We start from the raw sequence: 6,403 nt of genomic DNA, 5'->3' as shown, positions 1-6,403 counted from the left end.
AATTGCCTTTAAAGTGCCTGCTATGCCTTGATAATGCACCCCGCCTCACCCCCACCCCCCCCCCCCCCGGACTTGAAGATGATATCTTTGATGAATTTAAGTTCATAAAGATGCTGTATCTTCCACCGAATACCACCTCTATCCTCCAGCCCATGGAACAGCAAGTCATCTCTAATTTTAAGAAGCTGTACACCAAGCACTTATTTAATCAGTACTTTAATGTCACGCAAAGCACCAACTTAACTTTGCGTAAATTTTGGAGGAGCCACTTCAACATCGTGCACTGCTTGAAGATCATAGATCAGGCTTGGGTGGGATTAAATCGACGGACCCTCAATTCTGCCTCGAAGAAGCTGTGGCCTGATGCAGTTTCTTCCCGAGATTCGAAAGTTTTGACCCCAAACCTGATCCCGTGGTGGGTGCAGCGGAAGCCGTTGAGGAAAATCGTCTCCATTGGCAAGTCCATGGGTCTGGAGGTCGACGCAGATGACGTTACGGAACTCGTCGCCGAACATCACGACGAACTTACCACAGATGAGCTCAAGGAACTCCAGGCTATGTCTGAGCACATGAGTGATGGACGAGGAAGGGAGCGAGGAGGTAGAACATGTGTTAGGTTCGACGCATATAAAAGAGGTGTTAGGAAAATATCAAGACGTGGTCGACCTTCATCGACAAATACCACCCAAAAAAATTGCAGGTTTGTCGTGTAGTTTCGCAGTTCAATGATGTTTTCCTAACTCACTTTCGAAACATTCTGAAAAGCCGTACAAAGCAATTATCTATCGATAATTTTTTTAAAAAAACTACGAAGCAAACTCGTGATGAAGAGGATGTAAGTGATTCGAAGAAAACGGCAAAGAGTGAAGCGTAAGAAAGTGAAACAAAGAAAACGGCAAAGAGTAAAGCGAAATAAATTAAGTCAATTTTAAGTGTAGAGAGTGAAAGTGATTAAAATTAATCCTCAAAAAGAAAAAAGAAAATGTAAAAAAAATAGAAAATATAAAAATAAAAAAAAATAAGCTAATTTATGTTAAAGTTTACTTAGTGTAAGTTAGAATAAGTTACGGGTAGTGTACGTTTATCGTAGTTAACCTCTCTACCTCCTCGCCGCCAGTCCGTCTCCTCTCTGCGTAGCAAGACCAACAACACCTGCGCTGAAGTTTCTAAGGTAAAGTGACGCTAAAAACCTGTTTTTATTTATAATATTTGGGCTAATTCTTCTTATTTACATGTCTATTATCTAATTTAGTGTGCATTATTCTCATGGGAAATTATGTGTAGTAGTTTATTAAAAAGTTATCATAGGTTTTGGGCTCAACCACCGATTAATCCTATTTCAATGTATTCTTATGAAAAAATTCATTTCTACATCCGAACATTTTCTACATCCGAAGTTGGTTCAGGAACGGATTAAATTCGCAAGTAGAGGTACATATATATATATATATATATATAAATATATATATATATATATATTATATATATATATTCATATGTATATATATATATATATATATATTCATATGTATATATATATAATATATATATAGATATATATATATATATATATGTATATATGTACATATATATATATATATATATATGTATATATATATATTTATATATATATATATATATATACATATATATATATATATATATACATACACACACACACATATATATATATATATATATGTATATATATATATATTATACATATATATATACATATATATATATATATATATATGTATATATGTACATATTTATATATATATATATATAATATTATATATGAATATATATATATATATATATACATATATATATATATATATATGTATATATATACATACACACACACACACACACATATATATATATATATATAATATACATATATATATATGTATATATATATATATATATATATGTATATATATATGTCAACGGTCAGGTTTAAATGTAATTTTGATGGTCAGTTGAATGACGGAATCTCTAGCTCGTCCTTAGCTAGGAATAACGAATAATTCACAGATGTAACATAATATTCAATCACATAAGTAAAAGATGAAGATAATTATCTTTATAATTGAAAATCAACTCTGATGGTCATAAGTATTAAGAAATATCACTTTGATGACATAAATACATACATACATATATACGTACATAAATAGAAACAATAAAACATAATAATAATAATAATTTGAGAACATGCTGGTAGGGTAAAATATAAACATACTCAGGCGAAAGAACTGGAATCACAAAACATCTGTAATTTTAGCATTGTTTATAAAATAATAGTTTCTTTAATACTCTAGGTCACAGCAGGTCATAAGACCTGCTGTGACCACTAGAGAAAAGTAGGAAGAGAATCGAACCATAAGCAAATGAAACTGTATGGTGGTTTCGAAATGGTCAAACCATCGTTTATGCAATTTTAATTACAATGCGGATGTAACACTCATTTTTGGGTCGAACCCACCACAAATTGCAATAGTAATGAAACATGCATTTTTCAATGTCAAATTTAGTGGAGAATGACATTAAAAATCAAGGAAAATCGAAGCATTGGAACATTTCCAAATTTTGTAATCATTAAGAGAAGGTTTGAAGAAAAAAAATCTGCATAAAATTTTCAGTGTATATTCTAGAGTCTAGACAAACAACTGTATACATGTTACATTACGACACCGTCATTCACCTTAGCTAAATTAAGATGACCATGACCAAGGATCAAGAGTTGAATGAACTGAGAGTCAAGTCTAATCATGTTGCCAAGACATCTCCATATACCAGACCACACTGACAAATGTTTATTCATCTTCTGGACCTGCAAGAGTGCATTCTTCTTGTGGATCACTTACTGGTTCTGGCAAGGTCACATTAGAACAGTGAAGTCCTTTGCATTCACTGCAGGCGGAAGAGCATTCCAGGTTGTACTTGCCACAGCTGCATCGTCGGGTGCTGCAGTCTGTATTGCAGCCCCAGTGGATGGCATTTAGTAGGTAAATAACGGGAACCATTCTCTCGTCACGGATAGCCCATCCCCAACCATTGGCATCCATGCCAACTCCTTGCCACTGCTGAACCTGAACATACACCCGTAGGCAATGTTGCTTTGCAGATGCTGATGTAGGGGGCAGGGTACCAGGCTCAACTCTGACAGTGCTTGTTGAAACCTTCTGGCAGAAGCACTGAAACCTTAGTATGTCCAGTGTTTCCCCGGGCTGGCCATTGTACAAGCAAACCACGGCATTCTCTCCAGCTGTTATGACATCCTCTTTCGACGCTCCAGGAGTGTTGAACGTTGCCAAAAGCCCAGAGAAATACGCACTGGAGTTCAGCTTCTTCAAAGCTGCTGATTTGCCAATGGAGTACAGTCTTGACGTGGTATCACAACCCAGTCCATGTGCCACAAGGAGCTTGTCACACACATGGCGTCCAAGTGTCTTTTGCACTTGCTCGATATTCCAACATCTTGCTTGCCTCCTTGACGTCAGCTTAGGCTCAGGTCGGAAGAACAGGTTGTGTGATGTGGGCCCTGCACGACTACATAGGAGAACAAGAATATCGGTGTCATCGCCAACTACCACGGTGTCCTTGGTGTTTGCACATGCAATGGCTGTCTCCACTATGAGGACATCTGCATCTGCCCTGGCATGAAGAACATCGTTTTGCTGCCGTTGAAGGTCATCACTCAGTAGATTGATGAAGCTTTGTTTATTTGTTTGGTTGGCAAGGAAGTCATCTTTCTTCATAGTACATACCATGTCCTTTGTGAAGTTGACAAGGGGACTGCTGTGAGATCGAACCCGCCTGCTGTGCGCTACATCTTTGGTGGAGGGTGCGCTCACATATCCATCAAGCACTATGACAGCTTTACCATACCTGTCCCCAACATATCGTATGTAGTGACTGGAGATTCCTTCATAGGTCTCGCCAAAATTCCAAGGAATTCTGTGTAGCAATGCCCCACCATCCAGAACATATTGCACATTCTGTGGCAGCACTGTGTTGCGAACGGCAAGGGGGAGTTGTTTCCAAATGGCCTCGGCTAGCGCTGGCTTGTCGGCCTCAAGCAGGATATTAATGGTCTGAAACAGTGCTGGTGGGTAACTGTATAGTTCGTACTTGAAAACATCAGTGAGGTCATCACAGCGTGATCCTGCCGTACTCAGACGTTGGAACAACAGTTGTAGATCTATCAGAACAGATTCTTTGCCATTTTTCACTGATGAACGTGTTTCTAAAGTCACAACCTGATTTTTTTTCTTGAACGTGTGATCAAGAACCTTTTTGCCAATCATTCCATCTAAGATCTTCCTGCCCACTGACGCTGCTTGGTCAGCATTGACCGAATCTCCAGCTGTGATGCCAGTGTCAATGCTTTGCAGAGTTGGATCGTTTCCAAAGGGATCCTTTGATGACAGGTAGCCAATGAGTTTGTTCGTGTCATCTGTGTCCCGTGCTTGTCGAGCTGCTCTTTGTTCTTTGTGCTGGTCACTGAACCCCATACGACACTGATGTGTAGTCTTGCAAGGCCATGTTGACCTCTGCACATATGGGGGTGGACAGCAGCCACGTGATCCTTTGCGACTCGCTCATGCCATGGCCTCTTGTCAGTCCCCCTGTGGTTTTCACACTTCTCATGAGCACTTGCTCGATCAGAAGATCTGTGGACAAGCCGGCCCAGTACCGATCTGAGCGCCGCACTACGTGATATCCATTCTGGAACTGGTGGTGGACCTCGGGGTGCTGAATAGACAGTTGTGCCGGTCGCTGCAGGTAGACGTAAATAGATTTGGTGTAGAGATTGTGGCCTGCAGCTGCCAGGTAGGGCAACATGTCGTGCAAAGCGTGCACGTGCAGACGCCAGTCACCAATGCGTTCCGACCTCAGGAATGTCCTCAATATGTCAATCATGTCCATGTATTGCAGCCATAGCTCTGCAGTACGTAGATCCTTCATCGATTGTCGGGCAACATACATGATGTCACGAACAGAGTGCAGAACCGGGGCTGAAAGGATATCTTCAGTAGAACACTCACCCTTCATCAATGAATCATACAGGTCTCGCAGCTAACACAGGTCAATTGGTCAAGCTCCCACACTTTGCGACCCTGACTCGGTATCATGTGGATCTATGACTGCCTTAGCATCATCTGTGCTTTGCATTATCTCGTCTTCACTTGGTTCGTCATCTTCTACAATACCCTGAGGACCATCATTCTTAGCCTGCGAACAAGTAGGCACTAGCGTACCAAGTATCCTTTCTGCAAGGAGAGTGTTCAGTGCTGCATCAACCAAGAGATGCCCACGGATAGCTCGGTCATATGCCTTGCCAGATAGCATGTGCATTACAGTGTTCTCGGCATACACCAGTTCCAGAACAGAGCGCAGTCCAGATCCAGACATGATATTTCCAATACTCCCCAAGAAGCTCATCAATGTGTGGAGACCCCCCATGCGCAGTAAAATCTTACGCAAGTCACTGCCCTCCGATTGACTTTCGATGATGGTAAGCGCCTTCCACCAAAGTGGTTGGTCCAATGTGATGATGACCTTTGCGTTGTACTGTTTGGCGTGCTCAGATAGAAATGTCAATGTTGAATAGATGCAAGTTGGATCACTGCTGTTCATGTCGATCATGGGAAGCAGGAAGACTGTAGACTGACCTGGATGTACACCAGTGTGCACGGCTTGCATCATGCCAGACTATGCTGGTCGTGGTGAGCGTAATGTGAGGGACAGCTTCCAGAGGAGGTCAAGGTTGGTAGATCTGTCCTTTTCCATCTCATCTTGTAGAACCTCATACCTCAGTGTATCTAGCCTATCGCAAGGTGTTGTCAGATGTCGGTTGTTTATTCGGCCCACAGCTACAACATCCTTCAGTGTCACAGACACACGTGGCCCTCTTGTTGATGTCCTGGTACCTGGAGTGAAACACGCAATCATTCTCATCCCGTGGAATGTGTTGAGGCCATCTATTGTACGGATGTTGTGATCGACATTGTCCGCCATATATTGGATGAACTGCTCTGGCCGGTAGTTTGGTATGTCTGTCCCTAGTACAACTGCTGCACTCCGTTCATACCTTTGTATCTCACGATAAGAACTGCAATATCCGTGGGCAGTGAGCGTGTCAATCAAGAACTTTGATGCAAAATGATGGTGCATCTGTACACCCAGTCCTATCTGTAAGGGTGCCAGCAGCACTCGGGGCCGAATTGCCTTCATGATAGCTTGCCCTAGAGAACCGACTTTTCTATCAGCATCTCGGCCCACAAAGAGTGTTTGAAGAAGGAGTTTTAGTGATTCAGGTAGGAACGACATGGCTTCTTCTGTTGAGGACATTTCAGTTGTACATGGGTACATATCTATCGACTGTTGT

This window comes from Palaemon carinicauda, chromosome 34, assembly GCF_036898095.1.
Source record: "Palaemon carinicauda isolate YSFRI2023 chromosome 34, ASM3689809v2, whole genome shotgun sequence".
Lineage (NCBI taxonomy): Eukaryota > Metazoa > Arthropoda > Malacostraca > Decapoda > Palaemonidae > Palaemon > Palaemon carinicauda.
The sequence above is the reverse complement of the archived record's forward strand: the minus strand, read 5'-3'. Positions refer to the sequence as shown.